Source organism: Microcaecilia unicolor, chromosome 5, assembly GCF_901765095.1.
Source record: "Microcaecilia unicolor chromosome 5, aMicUni1.1, whole genome shotgun sequence".
Lineage (NCBI taxonomy): Eukaryota > Metazoa > Chordata > Amphibia > Gymnophiona > Siphonopidae > Microcaecilia > Microcaecilia unicolor.
Window position 1 is genome coordinate 78,277,323 of NC_044035.1, and position 12,309 is coordinate 78,289,631.

The following is a 12,309-nucleotide window of genomic DNA, read 5'->3' on the forward strand; positions in this document are numbered from 1 at the left end:
GACCTGACGAGAGGGGAAGCCATTTTGGATCTGGTCCTTGGTAGCGTGCAGGGCATAGTGTGAGAAGTGGCGGTGTTGGGTCCCCTGGGAAACAGTGATCATAACATGGTCAAATTTGAGCTACTATCTGGGATGAACCCGCAAAAGAAATTACTGTAGTTGCATTTAATTTTCGAAAGGGTGACTATAATAAAATGAGGAAAATGGTTAAAAAGAAACTAAAAGGATCGACTGCAAGGGTTAGGACACTAAATCAGGTGTGGACGTTATTCAAAAATACCATCTTGGAAGCTCAGTTCAGATGCATTCCACATATTTGCAAAGGTGGAAAGAAGAGAAAACGTCAGACAGCGTGGTTAAAAGGTAGATTGAGCCTTAAAATAGGTGGGAAAATGTGAGATACAAATGTACCAAATAAAATAAAAAAATAAGAAAAAGAGGCCATTACAGCCAAAAGATTGTCCTTCAAAGAATGGAAAAAGGACCCAAACGAAGAAAATAAGAAGCAACATAAGCACTGGCAAGTCAAATGCAAAGCATTAATTAACAAGGCTAAAGAAAAATATGAAGAGAAACTTGCTGCAGAGGCTAAAACTCACAGAAACAACTTTTTCAGGTACTTCAGAAGCAGAAAGCCTGTGAGGGAATCCGTGGCACCGTTAGATCATGAAGGAGCAACAGGGGTGCTCAGGGAGGATAAGGCCATAGTGAAGAAACTGAATGAATTCTTTGCTTCTGTCTTTACAGAAGATGATGTAAGAGATCTGCCCGTACCAGAAATGGCTTTCAAGGGTGATGATGCGGAGGAATTTAAAGAAATCTCAGTGAACCTGGAAGATATACTGAGCCAAATTGACAAAGAGTAGTAAATCACCTGGACCGGATGGCATACATCCATGGGTACTCAAAGAACTGAAGCATGAAATTGCTGATCTGTTGTAAGTAACATGTAACCTGTCGTTAAAATTGTCTGTAGTACCTGAAGATTGGAGGGTAGCCAATGTGACGCCGATTTTTAAAAAGGGTTCTATTGGTGATCCGGGGAAACCAGACACTGCTCCATACCATTGTAAAGTAGTAACAACTTGTGCCAGTGAAGTGTCCAGGGCTGGTAAAGTTAGCAGTACATCATCAGCGAATTAGACAAGTATGTGCATTTCCCCACCACAGTGTATTCTTGTTATAGTATTGTTAGCCTGAATTAACTGAGCAAGGGGTTTAATGGATAAAGCAAAGAGCAGGGAAATAAAGAACATCCTTATCTGGTTCCTCTATGTATCTCAAATTTTGCTGAATATGTACCATTTATATAAAAGATCAGCCAGTGGCTTGTATAAAGAGTGAATCCATCCCATAAATGTACCAAATACGCCAAATTTACCCAAGATCCCAAAACGATAAGGCCAGCAGACTAACAAAAGCCTTTTCTGCATCAATAGAGAGTAGTAAAGAAGGTTCTAAGACTGACCTGCCTCATAAAATATATGTAAATGCACTACGTATGTTATCAAAGGTCTGTTTACCAGTTATAAAGCTGGCCTGATCCTCCGCAACCAACTTAGGCATATAGCTCTGGAGCCTTTCTGCCAGTATTTTGGTAAATATTTTATAATCAGTCCCAAGTAGGGAGATAGGCCTATAAGAGGCACAATAAAGAGGGTCCTTGCCCAGTTTAGGGATAATAGTAATGGCAGCCAGGCACCATTAAGTAAGGCAACTCAGTGTATGTTTATAGTGTTAAAGACTTTGTTTAATAAGGGAACTAAGTATTTTTATAGCATTTATAAAACTTATTTGTGTATCCATTCTTACCAGGAGCTCTTCCTTAAGGTAAGTTTACAATTGCCCAAAGAGTTTCCTCAACTACTATAGGTTTTGACAGATTCCTGGGAAAGTATGGATTCAGGTGTATAAAGAGCAATATATAGCTCCATTCTAGACCATAATGTTTGCGACATAATTACATAGGTGCTGCTTTTTTTTTTTTAGATAATGAGCTAACAAGTGGCTAGCTCGATTTCCAAATTCAAAATATATTGGTCTAGTCCTCTGCATTCCCTCATAATGTCCGCCAGCTCCAAGTCTTGTAGTTGCACTCTACCAGCATGAAGCTGTTGCTCCAAGCTAGAGTTCCCCTGTCCTGGTTTTTTCCTTTTTTTCTAGTCAGTACAGTATTCTTCAATAAACCCTTCAACAAATTATTTTGACCTAATTTCTTTTTTCTATTATAAGCCTGTAACAATATAAATTTTCCCACACATCACCACTTTCAGACCTTCCCACAAAATCATAGGGGTAAAAACTCAGGGTTATCTAATAGACAAATATTCCATAAAGTCTTTCTCTAGATTTTCTATATTAGTGGGGTCCAAAAGTAGAGCACCACTTAGTTTCCAATGTCTGGCTATAGCCTGTAGCAAGGGAAATGTCAAAACCATAGTGAGAGGTGCATGACCTGACAAAGTGTGACTGTGTATTTAGTTGTAAACCACTTTGGTTACAGTTGTTGAAAGGTGATATATCAAGTGAACTAAACTACAGAGATCTCTCATACTTGCTGCTGAATAACACTGAGCCTGCAAATAGGTGGGAAAATGTGGGAAACAAATGCAATAAATAAATAAATAAATAAATATCTCCCAGCCAGAGATCAATGCATGAGTAAGTACAATAGGTTTGAGAGAAAAAAGTATAGTCTCTTTTGAGAAGGTGAGAAGGCCTCCAGAGGTCTAACAGGTCCCAATGTGCGAAAAAAATACTCCCTTGGGCACAGTGTACTTCTCCTGTTGAGTTATCGAACCCAGAGTTGGGAGTCAAGTTAGTCCCCTCTAACTACCAATCATCCCATTTTATGCTTCCGTAACAGAAGTGTAAGTTTAACATAAAACTCTCCTTGATTAGTATTTAGAACATACACATTTAGAAAGGTAAATGGATACTGTTTGAATGTCACAATCAGTAGACTATAATGTCCCTCTACATCTTTAATCACCTTCTGCAGCTGGCTTGGCAGAATGCAGAAGATAAATATTCTCATTCCATTGTTTTTTTTTTCTTATGCAGTTTATTAGAGATTAAGTATACCAGTGGGAAGTTATGCTGCAATAATAAGTGTTAATGCTGCCGCAAAAAGTGAGTTTCCTAAATAAAACAAATATCTTCCTTTAGATGAGTTGCCTCTAAAAAGTAGGAGTTGTTTGATTGTGGTATTAAGTTCCTTATTATGTCATTCATGTATGAAGCAGAGAATAACAGACATAATATATACAGGAGTAAAATACACCCTCATCATTAAATATACAATCAAATTTGTGAAGTAGCATCAAACCCAACCCAACCCCAAGTTTAGATATGCCAGCATGGTCTTCTCAGAGCCTGCTAGCCAGAAGTGGTGAACTGCGCAGTTCTATAGCCCGTGAAGCACATAAAAGTTAAAAAAGTTATATAGATCCTCTTTAAAATGGATGAAAAACAGCCTTGAATACAACCAAGACCGGATCCAATGTATAGAATATTTCTATAGAAAAATTAATCCATTACTACCAGACTCCATATCTCATGTAGGACTTCCAGATGGAACTTTGACCGCAGAATGTTGTTGGATAAATAGTCTCTTGCCACCAATTAATTGTTGCTACTTAGGGCGAGATTTCAGTGAGATGGTAGCCATAGTGGAAGCAGAGTTTAATGGCAAATCACTTTTTGGATCATTCTCCAATATTAATAGCGCCTCCTCTCTCGGTTTCACTTGATGCAGTTTGCCCTTATAATAGAAAGCAAGTGCAAAAGGATGCTGCCATTTACATTTAATATTTTTCTCTCGCAGTTGGTTTACATTCATTACAGTGTTTCATGGTGGCTGCGGCTAATATCTCAGTAGCATATGAGTCCTAGACCACATGATCCATAGTTCTTGCCATGGCTAGAATCAACTCCTTAAATCTTAAATTCAGCAAAACATGCAATGATATCTTTTGCCACATTTGCTCTGGGCCCACCCATCGCCCGGTGGGCTCATTTGATTATTTTCTCTGTAGGGTCCATTGGTCTTGAGCTTCTGATTAAAAAAAAGAAAAGAATAAAAAGTGTGCTTACAATCTTTTTGATAACCTTCACAGCTGTTATATTCAGGTGATTCTGATAGGCCACGTAAGCGCAGAATACAGCGTCTGCTTCGATTTTCAAGGTCCTCAACCTTGTCTGCTAATTAAGTCTCCATGGTTGCTGCAGTCATAGTGGCCTCAGTATGGTTTTCTAAACCCATCTCAATTTCCTCCACACGAATGCCTAACTCAGAGATCTTGCCCTGGAGGTATGCCACTAAAGTTGCAAGTTACGAGCATATCACCATCAGATCCAACTTTATCTCTTTCATCTATTCTCAATTTCATCGCGAGGAGGTGGCTGTTGTCCTGTTAAAAGTTGAGTGTGAAGGCTCTCCAAGTTATTTTCCAAGGACTGGTCTGCTAAGATAGGCCCCGCCGCAGCCATCTTGGCCGCCCCTGTACTAGTGGTGTCTAATTACTGATAAGCAAATTCTTGGAAGTTAATGCATTCACTTGTTGCCATACTCAATCTAGTGTCACTGTCTCGTTTTAGGTGATCCAAATTTATATGTATAGTCAATCAAATCAATGGAAGAGGATATAAAAAGATAATTCTTTGGGCTGTGCGGAGCTCTAAGTTCAAGAAGCCATTAGGGTCACTGTCATCACTTCCTCCCCTCAGTAGCAGATTTTTAGGTAAGAACTTGTGGGTGCAACTTATGCAAAGGAGCGACTTATATACGAAATTTACATATCGGTAATTTGTTGCCAATGCTGATGCTCTGACTTGTTCCACTGTGCACAGAAAACAGATCCAGGAAAAGTTAAGAAAGCATATTATCAGTCTATGACATCGCTTTCAAAAAAATCTTTCATCCTCAGGTGAAAGTTCACAACAGTCTATGACATCATTTTCTAAAAATCCTTAAAGTTCTGATCCTCAGTGTAACTGTGAAAGAGGTCAGAAATTTCCATCACATATGGTACAGCCACTTCCATCAGTTTGGTTGCTGATTTACTGGCACCTTACAACACAGGCATACAAACCTCAAGCCCCATATCGGTAAGAATCATACATCATATGCAGAACGGTATACTGATTTTTAAACTTGGATTACCGGCACAGTAATTATTGTCATAGAAAACAGACTTTCTGTAGTATTGCACATGTAGTTTAAGCCAGATTTTGGCTAAATTACCAGTAGTTACTGTAGTCTGCATATCGTTGCTACTGGTAATCAAAGTTTTAAAGAGCTAATGTTCAAATACTAATGTGATGTAAAAGTGCAGTAATAGAGAGACAGGGGTGATATGATACAGACATTCAAATATTTGAAAGGTATTAGTCTACAAACAAAGCTTTTCCAGACACGGGAAGGTGGTAGAACTAGAGGACATGAATTGAGGATGCAGGGGGGCAGACTCAAGAATAATGTGAGGAAGTACTTTTTCACGGAAAGGGTGGTAGATACCTGGAATGCCCACCCACAGGGGGTGGTGGAGTTGAAAACAGTAATGGAATTCAGAAATGCATGGGATAAACAAAGGAACCAAACAACCTTAGTGGTGATTAGATGGCAACACCAATCAACTGGGAAGCAAAGCTAGTACTGGGAAGAATTCTACAGTCTGTGCCCTGATCGTGGCTGGACAGATTTGGATGGGCTGGAATGGAGCTTCGTTGACAACTTCACAAGTTGGAGAACAAGGCCCGTGCCAGGCAGACTTCTAGACAAGACTTTCAGGTTTATGTCCTGAAAATGGCTAGGACAAATCAAGATCAAGTATGCATATATAGCATCACATCATACCTTATGCTATGAGTTTATCTTGTTGGGCAAACTGGATGGACCATACAGGTCTTTACCTGCCGTTATCTACTACGTTACTATGCCTCCTCTTAGACCTTACTGTAGATATACCATTCAGTACTGGTACTGTCTTTGGTTCACAGCTCTTCCTCAATTACTATTGCATTCACAGGATAACTTGAATACCAGTAATACTGAAATATTAATTTATATGATACTAACCAAGCACTTTTCAACATTTTTAATACTACTGGTATTTACTGTACATCTCAAGTAAAAATTGCTATTCAGATGGTATTCAGTGGGACTCAAACTGCCGGCACAGTATGTTTTGCTGCATTTTGTACAAAAGAGCAACTTATGTGTCACCTTTATCTTTCTTTTAACCGTTTTTGGTCCCTACAATCTACACTAAAGAGAGACTTATAACCTGGAATTATGATATGTTGAATTGTACAGCCTGTTTTTTAAATTTAATAATCAATTTAAACTTATAATGATGATCTAACTGCATCCAAAGGGATATTCAAAACACACCGAAATTTTCTTACAGCCTTTCCTCAATTTGTACCTTTGAATCACTTCAGCAGTTCTGTGTTCAGTGTGTTTACACCTTTGCTTTTAATTCACCACAAATAACTCAATTCTTCATCCAAGAGTATTCAAATTAACACGAGTGTGGCTGTAGACAGATAGCTCTATTTTAATTTATGATAGGCCTTGTTAAAGGAATTTTTGGAGCTGGAACTAATTTAGGAGTGGAGGTGTAGTCTTTTGGTTAGAGCATCAGGCTGAGAACCAGAAAAACTGAGGTTCAGATTCCACTGATGCTCCTTGAAATCTTGAGCAAACCACTTAGGGGGCAATTCTATAAAGTGGCACCTAAATTTAGGAGAGACAATGAAGCAGGCTTAGGGCATTCTATAATGGCATTAGGGCACACCTAACCTGCTACAGAGTACCACAAAGCTGCTATGGCCAAGGTTTGATAAACTCTTCCCATACACTGAGATTCCTCTTTTGGGAAAGAATATGGGTCTGCATAATACTACAAACCAGACTGGGCAGGTTAGAGCTGCTGATGGGGTAACCCTTGTGGGCTTCTCCAGCTAGACATGTCCAGGCTTGTCCCATGACTAAAACTTAAAAACAATGGGGTCGATATTCAAAACGATTTAACCAAGTAGGAGAGGCTCCCGTCCAATTAAGCTGCACTGAGCAGGTCAGTACCACTGAATATTCACACTGACCAGTTAATGCTCATATAGCTAGCCAGCCATTTAGACTGTATAAATAGTGGTCTTAATTTTGCCTGGTCAACTATGCCAGTATGGCACTGAATACCAGCTGTACTTGTATATTCAGTGTCAGTAACCAGAGAAGCCTACATATTCAGTGCCAGGCCCTAATTTAGCCAGTAGAAGTCAGCATTTTAAAAAATGCTGAATCTCCAATAGCTAAACATTGATCCTGATAATATTTAAAACCCTCTTGTCTGCTGACTAAAATTTACAAAATGCTCTTCCACTTTTTTTTTTTAACCTTATGTGCTCTATGTAAATAAACTTTGGCATTGTTTTTTAATGTTCAAAACTGAGAAAGTAGACTGGGAACAGAAATTCTTCATTGTACGAAACAAAAATACTCTTATTCCCTGTAAAAAGTTTATAAACGCAACAATGGACAAAACAAAATGTTAATTAGTTATCTACATGTGTGCAAACAGCTCAAGAAAAAGAAAGCAACCTGTGAAATTCTACAGTTTCTTAAGAAAAAACTGTTTATCTTCATAAGCACAAGTGCTGGCAACAGGGATTTATAGGAAAGAGAAGGGCTGGGATGTGGGGATTGTCCCCACCTTATCAAAGGGGAGGAGGTATGAAGGCTGTTTCAGAGAAAAATAAAAAAGGCAAAAGATGTGAACTCTAGGATTTTCTCTGCCAGCTTTGGGGAAGTGCTTCTCCAATATCTTGCCTTGTTTTTTTTCCATAGGCTGGAATTACTCTCTGTCTGAAGGGTGTGGGGGAAAAAGGATTGAAAACTAAACTTTTGACGCAGCAGCCCTTACACCTGGCCAAGAGATGTACTTGGCTGGAATGCCTGATTCTTCCAAAAAGCTGCAGGATTCATACATCTTAGTGTGTCTCGGTGCACAGAAAACAAGATTGCGGCTTGTCAAATGTCTGTGTTTCATATAGAAGATAAAACAACAAGTAGGACCACCTGCTTTGGTGCTTTTAGACTCCTATGTTTCATATAGAGCAGTACTCACCAAACCTTTATCCAATATGACTCCATTATAACACTTAGAAATGTATGTGACCCTAGGTGATGACTGAAAAAAAATAATGGATCTCACTCCCTTTCCTTCACTCATTCACTTCTTCCCTATACTCATACGAAACAGGGAGACAGCAATGGCAGCAGCACTGGTGGCAACAACAGGGGAAGTCAGCATAGGACCATGTGGACCAGTATGAAGTCACAGACTCCAGTACTCTGTATGTATTTCCATTCTAACAAGAAGCCCACACAGGAAGAGAGTTAGGGCCTGGGAACATCCACTGACTCACAGACCATATGCTGCCATTACTGGGCATGGGTCATAGTGGAGGTCCAGAGGGAGTGAAAGTAGCCATCTTTCGGTGACCCCCATCTACTTTAACAGAGAAAGGGAGAGACAGACACTGAAAAAGGTCTCTCAACAACTTTCACTTTTGCCCTTGCTCTATGTGCCTGTGTGTCAGCAGTTTTTTGGATAGCTGTGAAAGAGAGAGAGAGAGAGAGAGAGAGAGAGAGAGAGAGAGAGAGAGAGAGAGAGAGACTTTTCAGACTTTTGCATGCTGTGTAATAAAAAAAAGAAAAAAAAGTGTCTTTCATGTTGCATAAGCTTCATAGTATGGTAGCTCCTCTTACATGACTTAACCCAGAAGCACAGTCATCAAGAGAGTGGGCAAAGATGGCCATCATGCTCCATGTGGACATCCATGGAGGCCGTCATCTTGGACACAATATCAAAATGACCATAATTAGGGGGTGTTCCTATAATGTTTTGGGGGCATGGCTGATGATCACTTGCTGTGATATCATCAAAACATCCAGTGATGTTATCAAAGAAGGTGAGAAGTGAGCAGACAGTAGGTGAACTGGAGAACTGGAGGCATGGCCACCTGTTAAAACTATGTAAATTAGGTTTAAGAAAAGCTATGTAGCATATACCATCCTGGATTTTGTAACATAAGTGGTTTCAAAAACAACTAAACACAAGAAAACCTAACTTGTGTAATGAAATATTAATCATATACATGTTTTAAATAAATATTTTCTCAATGGTGTTGCTTGGGAAGGTAATGGGAAATTTGGGAGGGGAAAGGGGTAAGTAGTCTTTGAGGGTGAGGGATCTGGTTATTGGTGGTGGGTCATCAGCTTGAAGGTCTCTGACTAATTTGGGCAGGTGGGGGGGGGGGGTCTAACTGGTAGAGAAGGGAAGGGAAATGGGACTTGATATACCGCCTTTCTGTGGTATTTTGCAACTACATTCAAAGTGGTTTACATAAATACAGGTACTTATTTTGTACCTGGGGCAATGGAGGGTTAAGTGACTTGCCCACAGTACAAATAATGGATGATGGAGTTTTTCAGTACTGTGTTTGTGAGTTTGTTACTTTCTTTACTGTATGAGATGAGATGCTTATATTTTGTCATCAATAAAATTGTTGAAACTAAATATAGTTTAAATAGATAACCTTTTAACAGGAAGTAAAATGAATACATTTTAAATGTTCAACCAAGGTTTATGACAATGTTTCTACACCATCTAGTGGCATATGAACCAGGAAAAAATAGCTTTAGAGGAATTCCTTCCAACAATCATAACACATATTATATAACTACCAGATATGCTTGCCTTAAGTTTGTAATGTTCTATATTTGTTACCATCAATAAAAAATTGTGAAAAATAAAATGTTTCAGCTTTTATAAATGACTGGATGTGCCTTTTAGTAGAACCCTGTATCTGGAAACACAAAGCCTTAAAGTGGAGGAAAGGCCTTCTACTCTACCTGTTATGATAAATAAAATATTGTCAAAAAGAATGCTACACAATTCATATCATTATCATGGCATCCATTAGAAATAATAGTTTGGAGTAAAAATCTAATGGGGTAGACATTCAGCCATCACCACCATTATTCCTAGATAATCAATACCGGGCCATATCTGGGCACCAGTATTGACTATCCAGATTTATACAGCCAGCTCTTATGCGGTTAAGTGCAATATTGCGATATTCACTGCATAAGCGACATCACATAAAAATAAGACTGACATTTATGCTGTCCGATACAGCCCTTTAACTTAGATGGTTGGTGGAAACAGCAGCAATCTATGTGGAAGTTAGGCGATCTCCTAAGTAGTACCAAATTGCCTGTTTTTGGCTTGCATTATATATACATACATATACACACACAAACACATGTACTCTAGCATAGTATCACTATGTTATTAGTGCAACAGCCTAGTTTAGTGTATTATACTAAGTATAATAGTATGAAGAATTTCCTTTTTAAACTGCATACTCTTTGTAAAAGCCCTAAACAGCATGCTGAGTTAAGTCAAAGTAAAACACAGATTCCTCACATTCCTTCCCTACTTATAAAGCTCCATTGTTTAAAGTTAGGTGGCTAAAGGCAGGTTTCCTCTCCCCACCCCTATCTGGTCAGTAAAAGGCTTTCCTGGCTACCTGTCACAATGCAGGTATTTTCTCCTTTTCCCTACATGACCACAGAGTTCCCTCCCTAAGTGCATCACTTTGCATTTCTTCGCATTGAATTTTAATTACCAGACCTTAGACCATTCTTCTAGCTTCCACAGATCCTTTTTCATGTTTTCCACTCCCTCCCGGGTGTCCACTCTGTTACAAATCTTAGTATCATCCGCAAAAAGGCAAACTTTACCTTCTAACCCTTCAGCAATGTCACTCACAAATATATTGAACAGAAATCGGTCCCAGCACCGATCCCTGAGGCACTCCACTACTCACCTTTCCCTCCTCCGAGCGAATTCCATTTACCACCACCCTCTGGTGTCTGTCCGTCAACCAGTTCCTAATCCAGTTCACCACTTTGGGTCCTATCTTCAGCCCGTCCAGTTTGTTCAAGAGCTGTCTGTGGGGAACCGTGTCAAAAGCCTTGCTGAAATCTAGGTAGATTACGTCTATATCACATCCCTGATTTAATGCTCCATTCACCCAGTCAAAGAATTCAATGAGATTCGTTTGGCACGATTTCCCTTTGGTAAAACCATGTTGTCTCGGATCTTGCAACTTATTGGCTTCCAGGAAATTCACTATCCTTTCCTTCAGCATCGCTTCCATTACTTTTCCAATAATCGAAGTGAGGCTTACTGGCCTGTAGTTTCCAGCTTCTTCCCTATCACCACTTTTGTGAAGAGGGACCACATCCGCCATTCTCCAATCCCACGGAACCTCTCCAGTTTCCAATGATTTATTAAACAAATCTTTAAGAGGACCCGCCAGAACCTCTCTGAGCTCCCGCAATATCCTGGGGTGGATCCCGTCTGGTCCCACGGCAATAAAAAGCGCAAAAACCTATCTCACTCTACACTTCCCAAAATGTCAAGGCATAAAATAAAAATCTGCATATTCAACCAACTTCACATACATCTGCCCCCAAGATATGGAATACACTACTGAAAATCCTAAAACACATGACCGACTACCTAACTTTCTGAAAACACCTGAAAGCCCACTTTTTCAGCAAATCAGTATTCGATACCACTGGACAATAATAAAAAACACCACAAAGAACTACAATCAGAAACTGGATAAAGACACACGGACACTTCCAACAACAATGCAATATATGTTTAACTAATGTAAAATGTAAGCCACATTGATACAACAATTTTGAATGGAAAATGTGGGGTACAAATACAGAAATTATAATAGTAATAATTAATATGCTGTACAATTGATTCCTGGCTTCTATACTGTATCCCTGATTCCTGGCAACTGTATGAAGAGATATATCGAACTCCAGTATACAAATAAAAAATAAGTATCTAATTACCTATACTAAATGTCTGAGTGTTATTTGTACATATCTTTGGGAAACCAAAAGAACTGTAAGCTTGCCCACAGTATAGGCTTGCTTAATGACCAGGTAGGGCAGGAAGTATAGGCTGTGGGCTGGTAAAGAGTCTGCAGGAATAGGCTGTCTAGTGAATAAGCAGACCATAGAGTTCGTTGTGCACAGAATTCAGTATAGGTGGTTGCCTAGAGCCTCGTATTAGTGGTTAAGTGCTCAATATCGCACTTAACTGCAACAAAGATGGCCGGCTGATTAAACCTGGATTAATCATTGCTGGTGCCCAGTCATGGCCTGGCATTGACTATTCAGGAAGAATGTGGTCATAAGTGTCAACTGACTCC

The 12,309-nt window shown here is 39.4% G+C and overlaps 1 protein-coding gene across 3 annotated transcripts in view; it reads right to left on the minus strand.

Moving 5' to 3' along the window:
- Positions 1-12,309, minus strand: part of IDE (insulin degrading enzyme) — a 441,269-nt gene that overhangs the window by 220,515 nt on the left and 208,445 nt on the right. The gene's annotated exons all lie outside the window — the stretch shown is intronic.